We start from the raw sequence: 15171 nt of genomic DNA, 5'->3' as shown, positions 1-15171 counted from the left end.
CTAAGAACAATTTCATGTTTTTGAAAAAAACTGAGGTTACAAGACTCTTCTCTTGGTTCCTTAGAGTTTTCTCACATGCACTCAGAAATCTCCTCACATGACTCCATTCATGGACTGTGTTCCGACAATCACTGAAGAAAGTCAGGACAGGAACCCAAACAGGACAGGAATCCAGAGGCAGGAGCTGATGTAGATGCTATGGAGGAGTGCTGCTTACTGGCTTGTTCCCCATGTCTTGCTCAACCTGCTTGGACCACCAGTCCAAGGATGACACCACCCACAATCAACCACTAATTAAGAAAATGCCTTACAGGCCTACCTACAACCTGATCTGAGACATTTTCTTTCTTTCTTTTTCTTCTTTTCTTCTTCTTTCTCTTCCTCCTCCTCCTCCTCCTCCTCCTCTACTTCTTCTTCTTCTTCTTCTTCTTCTTCTTCTTCTTCTTCTTCTTCTTCTTCTTCTTCTTCTTCTTCTTCTTCTTCTTCTTCTTCAAACATCTGAATTTTTTTAATCCTTCTTTACAGGTTACCTAGACCACTTTTTGATTAAGAAAAGTATACAAAGTTAGTAACTGTCACAAGCAGATGCCAGTTGGTGGCACATGTCAATTTCCACAGAGTCCTGCTTTTCAGGGTGTCTGAATGCACTGCTCAGGGCCTCTGCTTAAACTTGCTGGAATCACTTCTGGCAGATTTTAGTCCAGAGGTCACTTTTCCCCCATATTTATTTGTAAACGCTTCAGCATTCTTACAGAACTTTTTATGGGCCTTAGGGTATTCTTCAGCTAGGTCAACCCAGAGTGTGTGCTCAGCCTGGGGGTGGTTCACCAGTGCTATGAGGGACTGGATTACTAAGTCAGTCTTGGTGACTAGCTTCCAGTTTTCTGCACTAATTACGGGCAGACAGACCCGCCCCTTCTCGTCGATATTAGGGTGGTGGATCTTTGTTTTAAATGTGATCTTGGGTGGCTTGAAGGGTTACTCTGCTGGGAAGTTGATCTCAATTCTGAAGGCTCCCTTATCACAGGGAGGGTTGCCAGGAACAAATGAGCCCTTGCCAAGTCAATAAATTAGCTTTATCAACCTGGATGTTACGGAAGTTTTTCATTCCACATTTGTGGATCTCTTCAAGCTCCTTCATCAGCCTCCTGCTGGCCACCATCTTGGATCTGGTGCTGCTGCTTTCAAGAGGCATTTTCTTTCTTTTTTTTTTTTTTTTTGGTTCTTTTTTTTTCGGAGCTGGGGACCGAACCCAGGGCCTTGTGCTTCCTAGATAAGCGCTCTACCACTGAGCTAAATCCCCAGCCCCAAGAGGCATTTTCTTAATTGAGGCTTCCTCCTCTCAGATGATTTTAGATTGTGTCAAGTTGACTTTAAAACTATCCAGCACAATTCTATTAATTCTATTCTATTCTATTCTATTCTATCCTATCCTATCCTATCCTATCCTATCCTATCTCTCCTCCTCCTCCTTTTTTTTTCATTTTCTCCCCCTCCTCCCCAAACTCCTTTGCTTGAGTTGAGACATCAGCCTTCCACACTATGTATCATTAGGCCTATGTTTCAGTGCCCTTGACTCCCAGGCCTTCTGTCTTGGGCTGGACATGACATCACATATCTCTTGGTATCCAGGTTGCCAATTAGAGTATGGGGCCTCTTCATCCCCCATAGTCATGGCCACCATGAATGTAAATCCATCTTCATTTATAGATGTATATATCTCAACCTGTTCCATTTTGCTAGAGGACTTTGGTTAATCTGAGGTTCACTGAAGAGAAGGAAATTGGATTCTGGAGGTCAGATCAAGAGGAGTAACCATCTGCTACCCACCTACCAGGGACCACTGAAACCCCAGGGAGCCCAAGCTTCTCAGGCAAATCCATTTGGAAAGTTACAGCAGGGCCAGGTGGGGCTGAGGGTGCAGCTCCATGGTAGGTGTTTGTCCAGCTTGTACCGGACCTTGAATCCAATCTTCAGCTTGAAACTAACAAACCAATCTGGGCAAGATGGCATATGCTTGTAAGCCTGCTGTGAGGACTCTGGGGGCAGAGGCAGGAAGATCATGAGTTCAAGGTCAACTTGTGTGACATAGCAAGTTGCTGGCTAGTCTGAGGTAGGGAACCTTGTCTCAAACAAAACAAAACATAGTTGTCATAAGCAGACTTGATTTCCAGACATATTAAAAACCTCAAGGGGTGTGTGCGTGCGTGCGTGCGTGCGTGTGTGTGTGTGTGTGTGTGTGTGTGTGTGTGTGTTATGGCTCAGCCAATAAAAACTTATTTTGCATGCATGGGAGATATCAGAATCCACATTTAAAAAAAGGGGGGGGGGGTTGGGGATTTAGCTCAGTGGTAGAGCGCTTGCCTAGGAAGCGCAAGGCCCTGGGTTCGGTCCCCAGCTCCAAAAAAAAGAACCAAAAAAAAAAAAAAAAAAAAGCTGGTCCAGACATGGTCAAGGTATATGTAACCGTCAATCCTAGCAGAGGCAGAGGCAAGCAGATCTCTGTGAGTTTGAGGACAGCCTGGTCTACATAGTTGGTTCCAGGACAACATAGTGAATCCTTTTCTAAAACAAACAAAAGCAGGCATGGTGTTTCAGGTTTATAACCAGACCTAGGGAAGTGGAGTGGGGAGGATCCCTGGGACCCAACAGGAATAAAGGCAGCTGAGGGGCTTCCAGGGGATTCGGCCCAGAGGGAAATGGGGAGCATCTAATGTCAGGAACAAAGAGAGGGAAAGAAGCCACAAAGAGACTGGAAGACCTTGGGCAAGGAGGACAGGTAGCTGTGGAGGGGCTGCAAGGAAGCTGGGCATGATATTTAGCAAGGAGGGAAGGTGAGAGGGACCCACTGCTGGCTCCAGTACAAGTGAGGTGAGAAAAGGGTGGTGAGCCCCGGAATGCATTGGCAAGAGGTCACAGGCAAGCTTGGCAAAACCCATTTTTATAGGAGAGGTGGGCCAAGAATCACACTGCAGTGTAGATGATGGGAGCAGGCGTCTGTGGTGCGCACACGTGTGTGTGTGTGTGTGTGTGTGTGTGTGTGTGTGTGTGTGTGTGTGTATGTGTATGTGTATGAGAGCTCTCACACATAGAGGGAAGTTAGCTTGTTTGTCTTGGAGATGAAATGAGTGACCTTGTCACAATACAGAGAAAAGAACAGAGGGGAAGGTTAACAGCATAGAAAGGAGGGAGAAGGAGGGAGAGAGCAGAGAGGAGAGGCAGGTAGGGCAGCTCAACCTGGAAGAGACTGCAGCCCTGCAATGGGACAAACAGAAGAGTGAACCCCTATCTAAGTAGGCCGGTGTGGTGGGGGTGGGAGGGCAGTGGGCAGAGGCTCAAGGAAGCAGAGGCCAGACCTTGCTCCTCTGACCCCACTGAGCTGTGTGACCTTCAGAGGTGGCTCCCACCTCATTTCCCCAGGAAGACACTGAGTCCAGCAATGGGTACACCACCCTGTGACTTCATTCTCCCTGGAGTAGAGGAGTTTTCTATGAAACCTAGATAGCGCTCTCTCTCTCTCTCTCTCTCTCTCTCTCTCTCTCTCTCTCTCTCCAGAAGAGAGTTAAGAAAAGTATTGCTCTTGATTACAGGTATTCTGTCATTTGTAATTTGTTCACGACCCCCATGGCAAGCAGAAGAACAGTCCCCATGAGATGTCTGTATGTCTGTCCCTTGAGCCTTCTCTTCAGAATGAGCCTTCCCTTTGAAAAGCAGACTTGGCCTGTCTTAGTTCAGGTTTTATTGCTGTGCAGAGACACCATGACCACAGCAACTCTTATAAAGGCGAACATTTAATGGGGCTGGCTTACAGTTTCAGAGGTTCAGTCCATTATCATCATGGTGGGAAGCATGGCAGCATCCAGGCAGACACGGTGCTGGAGGAAGAGCTGACAGGTCCACATCTTGATCCAGAGGCAGCGGAAGGGCGAAGAGCACTGACTATCTTCTGCAGGCAGCCAGGAGGAGACTGGAATTCCACACTGGGCAGATCTTAAGCATAAGGAACCTCAAAGCCCCACCCCCACCCCCACTGTGACACACTTCCTCCAACAGGACCACACCTCCTAATAGTGCCACTCCCTGTGGGCCAAGCATTCAAACACCTGAGTCTATGAGGGCCAAACCTATTTAAATCACCATGTTGCCTAGGTTGGGATTGGGCTAGATTATCTGTCCACTGTCATCACCAGAATCTGTATTCAAGGGAGACAGAATACATGGCCCTGTCACTAAAGTATTTGCCACACAAGCACAAGGACATGATCCCTACAATCTCTATTAGAAACAGAAACTCCTGGTCACGGTGACACATGCTTGTACAGCATTAGGGAAGTAGAGACCCGGAGGCCTCAGGTTCTCTGGCCAGGCAGCCTAGCCTACTTGCAAATCCCAGGCCAGTAAGAAACCTTGTCTCAACCATAGAGAGGTAAGCTGTGCCTGGTGTTTCCCGACTTCCAAGCTCCTGCACACCCATGTGCACTTGCACCTGTGCAGATGTAGGCACACTACATACCTGTGCACAAAGGAGTGGGTAACTAATTTAAATAAATGCAAAGGATGTGGGAGTGGCCTGTTGTACTGCCAGCTTCAGTGCTGGGGAATGGCAAGGAATACAGACTCAAGCCAGGAAACGGGCGCTCCCCCAGGGCTCCAGAAAGAACTGCCAAACCTTGGCTTTATCCCAGTGGGGCTGACATCCAGCACCCAAAGATACTAAAACTCTATTGTTCAAGCTACTAAGCTTGTAAAAGTTTATGAGATCAATTGCAAACTGATATAGCCCTACCCAGTGGTGTCTTGTACCTCTCTTTTGTTCTCTGAAGACTTTAGATCCCCTGGTGTCCGCATTAGACCTCACTCCAATGACTGTATGTGGCCGTTAATATTGGGAAGTGTTCTCAACTCTTACATGGTATTCACTGAAGCAAGGTCTCTCAATCAAACCCAGAGCCCATCGATATGCCTAGCCTTGCCGCCATCCGGCTCTGGAGATCATCTGACTCTGTTTTCTGAGGCTGGGATAACAGATGGGCTGCCATGCGTCCCTGGCATTTATGTGAGTGTGTGGAGATCCGAACTCTGGCCCTTATGCTTGTGCAGCAAGCTTGTTGGCCACCGAACCATCTCCCGGGCCTCTGGTGTATGATTTTAAGTTAATAAATGCTACTGCATTTTAGCTCTCTGATGTGATCACTTATCATTTTTCTCTCAAAGCTGTTTATTTTTAAACCCACTCCCACTGAATCTACGTGACACACAGGACTCCACCTGAACATTAGCCTCCCTTAAATTTGACAGCTAAGCTTTCTGTCAACAGTCTGCCGCCACCAGCATCTAAAGTCTTCAGTCACAAGGCTCCACATGCATCAACCTTAAAGAGAAACGTGATGGTTTGTTGGTGTCGAGATGAACAGGCTTCGTGCAATATCGCACAATGTGCAAAGTTAAATGGTATCCTTGGAAGAAAACAGTTTCTATGACTAAGAGGAACAACAGTCTCCTGATTCAGCAAGTTAGGACACACGACTGTCAACCCCTCCACAAAGGAGATAAATACGAGTCACAGAGGAAAAGGGCCAAACTGTTAGCAAGAGCCTCCGGGAGAGGCAAACTTGGGCAAACAGCACATGCCTCCTCTCCAGCAACACTAGCTGGTTAGGTAGCAAACGCAGTTGGAGAAGCGGGGAGCCACTGTGTAGCTGGAGAGGATATAAGAGGGCCTCTGTTCTGAAGACTAGCTAGTGAATACAGTTTTGCTTGTTTTAGATGTTCCGAATTACGTTTATTTATATGTGTGGAGGAGGGTGTGTGTGTATAGAGATCAGAGGACAATTTGTCCTCTTTAAGGTTTATGCATGTGGAACCTTGTAGATGAAAGCTTTCCCTGCTTCTTAGACCTTAGGCCATCTTTTTTTCCTTTCTTTTTTTTTTTTTTTCCTTTCGGAGCTGAGGACCAAACCCAGGGCCTTGCGCTTTCTAGGCAAGCGCTCTACCACTGAGCTAAATCCCCAACCCCAACCTTAGGCCATCTTGCTAGACTTAGTTTATCTTCTGTGAGGCTGTCGTTATGTTTGCATCCAACTGGTGTGTCACAACTTGATTCACAAACGCCTTATTAATCTAACACTTTGCAAACATGTTGCTATTGTGAATTAATGTTTATTCCCAGCTCTATTTCCTGTGGTATTACTTACTTTAGATACATGCAAATGAGTTTTATTGACAGACCTTATATCCCCGTGAACTGTTTTAGTTCTATTAGCTTGTGTTTGTTTTTGTCGTACTTCCCACAATTTATATTTGTACCCTTTCCTTTGCAATAGTTATCATCTTCATTTCTCTCTCTTATTTTATTCCTTTGGTCGTGTCCTGTAGTACTAAGTTGAGTGGTTGTGACGGTCAGTTTTCCACGGCTATAACGAAATCCCAGAGGCCAGTAATTGTAAAGAAAAGAGGCTTGTTTAGCTTGCAGCTTTAGGCACTGGAAGTCTAAACAACTTGACCCCAGCTTTCCAGGGGCCCTCTAGCTGTGTCACATCATGGTGATGGTAACACAAAGAGAGCACACACACACAAGGAAAAGATTGTGTGGCAAGACAGGAAACCAAACACCAGGTTTGCTCATTTATAACTACCTCCACTCTAGAGAATGGACTCAGCCCAGGAGAGCCACCTTTTCCCTAATGCCAACTGACTCCCATTAGGCCCCACCTCTTAAAGGTCCCAGCACCTCTCCATGCTACCACTCTGGAGACCAAGCTTCAACAAGGGCCTTAGAGAACAGAGTGGTCAAAACATATCCCAACCACTCCAGCAGTCAGCCTGCCACAAAGCAAACAGAAAATAGATCTAAAATTCGAATCGCTTTTGTCAGTAGTATTTTCTATAGGGTTTTAGGATGGAGACATTCTCAAATTAAAGACACTTCCTTCTATTTTTGGTGTCTAAAGATCTTTACTATAAAGAGATGCTGGAGCTGGAGAGATGGCTCAGTGGTTAAGAGTACTGGATGCTCTTCCAGAGGTCCTGAGTTCAATTCCCAGCAATCACATCGTAGCTCACAGTAACCACATATAGTGGGATCTGATGCCCTCTACTGTCTGATGTGCTTTTCCATCATGCAAGCATACATGCAAATAAAGTATTCATACATAAATAAATAATCTTTAAAAGAGAGATGCTGAAGTTTCCAAATACAATTTTAACACCCATTGAGATATATGATTTTTCTCTCTTTAGATTTATGGAAAACATAATAAGCTTATATAGATGATGCTGGGCTAGCTGTTCTTAGAATCCTGGCATGTTGTTTAGAAATAATTTGTGCTGGAAGTGATGGCATAGCCCTTTTATCTAAGCCTTTAGGAGTCAGAGGCAAGTGGATCTCTGTGATTCTGAGGCTAGCCTTGTCTACAGAGTGAGTTCTAGGCCATCCAGGATTACACTAAATATATAAATAAATAAAAATAATTTGCTGATATTTATACAAAATAAATAGAACAGGGGCATAGAACACTGACTATAATATTTTTATCCTGTTTTTCCAGGGTCCCTAAGGGGTCCAGCAAGCAGGTCATAGTGGCCCATGCATATCTCTGAGCCCAACACTCGGGAATTCATTGTCTAGGCTACATAGCAAGATCATACATTAAAACAAACAAGATAGGAATGTCTGAATCCTTCTGGGAGAGCTTCTATCAGGGGGAACACTGTGCTGCCTCCCTCTGCCTGGGGCAACCTGTTAGAAATGACTTGAGGTCCTTTTTTTTTTTTTTTTTTAAGGCTTAGCAATGGTAATTCATTCTCTCTCTCTCTCTCTCTCTCTCTCTCTCTCTCTCTCTCTCTCTCCCTCTCTTCTTTTTTATTGGTTATTTTATTTATTGACATTTCAAATGTTATCCCCCTTCTTGGTTTCCCCTCCACAAACCCTCTATCCCCTCCCCCTCCCCCTGCCTTAATGAGGGTGTTCCCCCACCCGCCCACCCATTCTTACCTCAGTGCCCTAGCATTTCCCCATCCTATGTCATCAAGCCTCTGCAGGACCAAGAGGCTCCCCTCCCAGTGTGCCAGATAAAGCCATCCTCTGCTGCATATCCAGCCTCCATGTGTACTCTTTGATCGGTGGTTTAGTCCCTGGGAGCTTTGGGGGTCTGGTTGGTTGATATTGCTGATCTTCCTATGCGGTTATAAACCCCTTCAGCTCCTTCAGTCTTTGCACTAAATTCTCCATTGGGATCCCCGTGCTCAGTCTGTTGTTTGGCTGTGTGCACCCACATCTGTGTTGGTCAGGCTTTTGCAGAACCTCTCACGGGAGGCTCCATCATATACCAGGCTCCTGTCAGCAAGTGCTTCTTGTCATCAGCAGTAGTGTCTGGGTTTGGTGTCTGCAGATGGGATGGTTCCCCAGGTGGGGCAGTCTCTGGATGACCTCTCCTTCAGTCTCTGCTCCACACTTTGTATTTCCAAGATTATTTTCTTCCCCCTTCTGAGTAGTACTGTAGCATTCACGCTGTGGCGTGGTCTTCTTTCTTCTTGGGTTTTATATGGTCTGTGAGTTGAGGTCCTTTCTAACTACGAATTGTCACTAGTTAGAAGGAATGATCACTTAGGGAAAGACAGAAAGAGACACCAAGGTCCAAAGGAAGCCTCTCTTAAGTCATCCCGATAAAATGCAGTGGTAAATGTGAACAATATTAATAGCGTGCTTTGCTTAAACCAGCAATCACCCTACAGACCCACAGGCCATCCAGCCCTGTGACACACGAACGTTCTTCAGAATACTTTCATCTATTCTGGGAGATGTGGTGATTTCTTCCACTTCACTGACTTTGCTTCACAGGAGCTAGACAAAGATTCCACCACATAATGAGTAACTGAACTCCGGCCAGCCTGACGGCACATGGCATCATTTTTCTCAGATCTGTAAAGAATTTGTTCATTACCGTAAAAGAAAAGAGGGAAGTGTGGTCATCCCTCCTTGTCCTTCCATTATTACCACTTGCCATCTGTGGCCCTGTCGCCATGCCGCTGTGTTCCAGTGCCAGATCATAAATGTTTCTGCTTGAAAAGCTACTTTACAGAGGTCGGGAATGTTGCTCAGCAAACAGAGTGCATGCCAAGTGTGCACCAAGCCCTGGATTCCATCCCCAGCACCACATAAACTGGGTGGCATGTGCCTGGAATCTCAGCATTCCGGGAGGTGGGGGAAGAGGATCTAGATTCCAAGGTTATCCTTGGCTACCTAGTGAGCTTGAGGCTAGCCCAAACAACATGAGCTCTTGAATTTGACCAGTAACCAAGCTATTCCAATACATGTGTTGCTGACAATGCCCAGTTGATGTGATGATGACAATAGCCATGATCAGATCCTGAGGGAAGGACTCTGTCACAGCCATTCCCTGTCTGACAAAAGCACATGATGCTTCACTGATATCAAACACATTCAGAGAAATGGTCAAGGAGTGAAGAAGGTGCCAGTTTTTATAAAACAGAAGTGAAGCGTTGAACTGGGCGGTAAGGGGTACAGTGTGTTACCAAGATGGCTCTGAGCCCCTCCTAGCTTTGAGGTCCTATATATCCTGCCATGAAGAGGTACTGGGTGACTTACCTGTCCCTCCTGCTGTGTGAGCAGCAGCACCTGTTGTGGTGAAGCTGGGTGTAACTCTATCTCCAGGCTGGGGATGGAGGCCAGTCATAGAGCCCTGAGCTTCTGGTGGTAAGAGGCAGCCCCTGAGGGCTGGAGCTGATATTTAAGGATGTTTCCCTGCTCAGAGCCTGTCCTAGCCATTGCTGAGAAGAGACACTGTGACCAAGGCAATTCTTATAAAAGAAAATATCTGATTGGAGCTGGCTTATAGTTTCAGAGGCTTAGTCCATGATCATCACGGCAGAGAGCGTGGTGGCAAGCAGGTGTGGTGCTGGAGAAGAAGTAGGTAAGAGCTACATCCTGATCCATAAGCAGAGAGGTGGGAGAAGGGAAGGGGAGGGAAAAGAGAGGGAAAGGGAGGGAAAGGAAGAAGGAGAAGGGGGAGGGAGGGAAAGGAGAGGGAAGGAGAGAGAGAGGGAGGGAAGGAGAGGGAGGAGAGGAAGAAGAGAGGAGAGGGAGAGGGAGAGGGAGAGGGACTGGGCCTGGTCTGGCATGGGTTTTTGAAATCTCAAGTGTGCTACTCCCTCCAACAAAGCCACACCTATTTCAATAAGGACGCATCTCCTTATCCTTCTCAAACAGTGCCACCCTCAAAGACCAAATATTCAAATGTATAAGTCTATGAGGACCATCCTTATCAAATCATCACAGACCCTATCACCAGATGGGGTAACTTCCGGTTCATGGTCAACCTATGACAGGTTGGAAGATGATGAGTTCAGGGTTTATAGGTCTATAAGTGGTTAGGCTGAGGCCAGTGTGTGGATAGGGGTCAGTGGATCAGGGTCAGAGTGGGGCTGGATCCTTATACCAGAGAACTAGAACTAGCAGCCTTGACCTGGAGCAGCTCTCAATTGCCTATGAACTGCAGGAGCCTGAAGTTGGATCCCCTTCAACAACAGCCTTCGTTCCAAGTCTTTCTACTGTGTGTGCTCTGGCTTGATTCTTCTTGGCACCCCAGAGCCATTGCATGGCTTCACATTGGCTGTGTCGGAGCTCTGAACAGCCCACCACTCCACTCCAGCATAGCACAGCCTGGGTCAGCACTGACCACCTCCCAGAGGAGCATGGGCTCCTCTGAGAAGACAGGATTGTCTCAAGGAAAACAGAGCTGCGCAGCATGATCGTGCTGGTAGCATGCTATCTCCTGTGGCACTGCCTGTCACAGCAGGGAAGTATGGCAGCCAGCAGTGGGTGTGGCAGCAGGAGCAGGAAGCAAGGTGACATCACCTAAACCTCACAAAAATGCCACTGACTATAACCAAGTGTTCAAATGTCTGAGCCTCTGGGTGAGATGTCTCATTCAAACCACCAAAGGGGAGAAGATAGGGAGATGCTGTTGGTGACGGGTGATTATTACTGGGCCCTCAGTCTTAGGAGGAGTCAGGAAACCTGGTTCACTATGAACAGGGGTAGAGGCATGGGGAGCAGGGAGGCCTTGTCTTCACTACATAAGACATTGCTACTCTATTTTGCAGATGTGAATATTGAGGCTTGAAGACAGACCCCCAAAGTTTCATGGGTCCTATCTTAACACAGGTCCCATGATACCTGTTGGATTTGTGGGGGACATTTCTTTTTTTTTTTTTTTTTTTTTTGGTTCTTTTTTTCAGAGCTGGGGACCAAACCCAGGGCCTTGTGCTTCCTAGGCAAGCGCTCTACCACTGAGCTAAATCCCCAACCCCTGTGGGGGACATTTCTGATGGCTTTTTCCTCCTTCCCTTCTCTAAAAACTCCACTTTTGTCCCTGGATCAGCATGGTTTTAGAGTTGAGAAGCAACTGATGAGTACTTGCTGCTGCCCCTGGGCTTAGTTCTTTAGCCAGATCATCCTCAGGGCAGCCTTTCAAAGTGGGGTGTGTGTTGGTGGGAGCACCAGAGAACGTTACAGATGAGGAAACCAGACCAAGTGTGGGGGGATGAGTTGCCAGTAAGAAGCAGACCCAGGGTGTGTGTTGTGTGTGTCCATATGTGTTTGAGGATGTCTATTATTGACCCTTGTGTGGGAGTGCACATGTGCGTGCAAGAATGTAGAGGCCAGGGCTGGGGATTTAGCTCAGTGGTAGAGCGCTTACCTAGGAAGCGCAAGGCCCTGGGTTCGGTCCCCAGCTCTGAAAAAAAGAACCAAAAAAAAAAAAAAAAAGAATGTAGAGGCCATTCCTCAGCTGCTGTCTACCTTGAGAGTCAGGGCCTCTCACCAGGACATGAGGCTCTCCCATTTGTCTAGGTTGGCTGCCCCACAAGCCCCAAGGATTTCCCTGTCTCCATCTTCTCAGTGCTGGGATTGCAAGCATGTGCCAAAAATGCTCAGGTTTTTCACAGGTTTAAGGGATTCAGGTCCTCATGCTCAAACGGTGTCTTCGTTAGGGTTTCTATTGTTGTGAGGAGACACTGTGACCACAACAACTCTTATAAGTGGGTGGTACTGACTGACGGATTCAGAGGTGTGGTCCGTTATCATCATGGTGAGAAGCAAGGCAGCCTCCAGGTAGACGCGTTGTAGGGGAAGGAGTTGAGAGTTGTACATCTGAATGGGCAGGCAGCAGGAAGTGCATTGGCTGCAGATTCTGAGACCTTGAAGCCCATCCCCAGGTCACACAACTCCTCCAACAAAGCCACACTTCCTAACAGTGCCACTCGCTATGGGGGTACAGAGGCCACTTTCTTTCAAACTACCATGGCAAGGAGGAAACACCTCAACTGAAAAAATGCTTCATAAGACCAGGCCGTAGGCAAGCCTGTAGGGCATTCATAATTAGTGGTCAATATGAGAGGGCTCAGCCCATTGTGGGTGGTGCTCTCTCTGGATTGCTGGTCTATGGTTCTAAGAAAGCAGACTGAGGAGGCCACGCAGAGCAAGCAGCATCCGTCCACGGCCTCTGCATCAACTCCTGCCTCCAGGTTTTTGCCCTGCATGAGTTGCTGCCCTCACTGCTTTTGACAGTGAATTGTTATATGGAACTGTGAGCAAAATAAACCCTTTTCTCCTCAACTTGCTTTTGGCCACGGTGTTTCAGCACAGTAATAGAAACCCTGACTAAGACCGTCTCTTAAACACCATCTTTCTTCAATGCACTTTCAAGCCTTTACCTGTTCTATTTTTACTTCCCTTGCTGGGTGAACTCTGCAGCAGGCAATTCCAGCATAAAGGGTTCTAATTAATTTCCTCTGCCTTTAAATACATTTTTTCAAAGTATGCATTTGAAAAGGACATTAAAAAAAATCCCAAGACTCGGGAGGTGGATTCCAACATACTTTCTGCTGTTTTCCACTTGGAAGGCAGCCTGCTCCTCACAACCTGCAGGGTGGCCTGGCTGCTGCCTGCTGTTTGCAGCTGGGCAGAGCTCACTCTTCCTCCTCCTACAGGATGGACAGCCTCCGCTATCGCTATCCATCTCGGGGACTGCTCAGAGACTTTCGACCACCCACTGCCCTGCATGCCAGAGTCTTGAGAGCCAGGGAGAAGAAGTCTGGCAGACGTGGGGAGGAAAGCGGGATTCTGAGGGGTTCCGTGGTGAGAGCAGGGCAGGGGCTACTGGAAAAACCATCCTGATGGATTCATTTGCCCTGATGCTCAACTCGGAGCCAAACTATGTGTGGTGGCTGATTTATCCCCATTCTGGTTGGCTGGCTGTGCTATGATCTTCAGAAAGGCCTATGTCCTTTCAAGGCTGCTGGGAATCTGAGCCAGGGGCCCTGGCGGAGGGCAGTGCTTCTGTGACCTGGAACATGGGCTTGGCCTTATCCTGGGGGACGATTCTGCCTTTGAGTTTCTCACTGATGAGAAGTGGTTCTGGAGAGCAGATGTTTTTGGAAAACACACATGAAAAGGTTCTCCCTCTTCCAGCTCTCCACAGCCAGGGCACAGGCTCCATCCAGCTTCTTGAAATGTATCCCACAGAGAGGCAGGGAAGGGCTCCAACATGCGAGTTTAGTGTCCTGGCTATGAGAGCTCCAGGCCCGAGACCCCGCCATTAACCCTTGCTGCCATAGGTGGTGGGCACTGCCCCGGTTAGATACGGCCACCGTTAGCGAGGGTGCGGGTGCAGTGATCCGGAGCCATCTCCTCTCTTCCTGCTCCTTGCTCCTCCCCTCTTCCCAGCTTCCGTCTGCTCTCTCCTCCTGCTCCGGCCTGGCTCCGCCCTCACCCCGCCTCTGCTTTCTGTTTACAGGAAGCTGCGCTACTTCCATCTTGCTCTCCCTGGCCTCCCAGTCTCTGGTCTCTTTCCTCAGGATGGTGCATCCTGCAGCACTCAAGGCCTGCTGCTAGAATTTTCTGGACCTTCCTGGCCTGATCTTCAGCTGTGCCTGGAGCGCAGATGTGGGTTGATCTCTGCCCTGGGACTCTTGGACATCCTGATCATCCTGGGACGACCTCCCTTGCTCCCCTCTGGTGAAGGAAGGACAGGGGATGGCTGATGAACTTGTTTTCTTTTCTCATATATAGACAGGCACTGAGCAAGACCCAGAGGATACAGCTGTTCAGTCCTCTGGAACCCCCATTCAGCATCCTAGAATTCTGGTTACTTTTCTCGTCACTGTAACAAAGCACCTGACAGGAGCAGAACAACTTAAGGGAAGACCGCCTTATTTTGGCTCACAGTTTCAGGAGGGTCCAGTCCTTTAGGGCAGGGAAGGCATGGAGAGGAGAGCATCTCTGTTCATGGTGGCAGGAGCTGCTCGTTTCATACTGAGAAGCAGAGGGAAGGAGGGAGGGACAACCCAAGGGACAGCTATACCATTTAAAGGCTCATCTCCAGTCATCCACTTCCTCTAGCTGGGCCATTGAGAAGTTTCCAGAACATTCCAAACTCTGCCCTCGAACCTGGGGACCAAGTGCTCAACACAGCCTACAGGGGACATTTCGGACTCAGAGCATAGCACCCGAAATGAACTCCAGTCTAGGAGGAGAATGTGCTGGAGACAGGGGAAAAGAAAGACAGATGAGGAGAGAGCCGAAGAGAAGTGGAGGAGGAGAGGAGAGATAAAGGGAGGCAGAGATTGAAGGGGTGATGGTTTGTATATGCTTGGCCCAGAGAGTGTCACTGTTAGGAGGTGTGGCCTTGTTGGAGTGGGTGTGGCCTTGTTGGAGTGGGTGTGGCCTTGTTGGAGCGGGTGTGGCCTTGTTGGAGTGGGTGTGGCCTTGTTGGAGTGGGTGTGGCCTTGTTGGAGTGGGTGTGGCCTTGTTGGAGTGGGTGTATCACTGTGGGCGTGGGCTTTAATACTCTTGTCCTAGTTTCCTGGAAGTAAGCTTCCAGAGAGGGCAGCTGGGATGGGTGAGGGCAGGCGAGACTGGCATGTCTCAGAGCGTGTGCAGGTGGGTGCAATGCATCCATGGGTGTTCACATCTGCAACCTCAGAAAGAACAAAACTGGGAAATGTTTCAAACATCTGAAAATTTTGTGTGTAATTTTTTTCTTATCAGTTCCAAGCTTTCATTCACTCATTCATTACTTCATTCATTCATGCCAATTAGTCAAGGGGATACTTTTAATCATTTCTGTCTGAGTTTGGTTTGGGTCAGGT

General features: G+C 47.8%; 1 pseudogene; it reads right to left on the bottom strand.

Annotated features, from left to right (window-relative positions):
* Window positions 1-464: 464 nt before the first annotated feature.
* Window positions 465-3490, bottom strand: LOC108351728 (ubiquitin-conjugating enzyme E2 L3 pseudogene; annotated as a pseudogene).
* Window positions 3491-15171: the final 11681 nt, after the last annotated feature.

This window comes from Rattus norvegicus, chromosome 8 (genome assembly GCF_036323735.1).
Source record: "Rattus norvegicus strain BN/NHsdMcwi chromosome 8, GRCr8, whole genome shotgun sequence".
Taxonomy (NCBI): Eukaryota; Metazoa; Chordata; class Mammalia; order Rodentia; family Muridae; genus Rattus; species Rattus norvegicus.
This window is presented reverse-complemented; position numbering and strand designations above follow the sequence as displayed.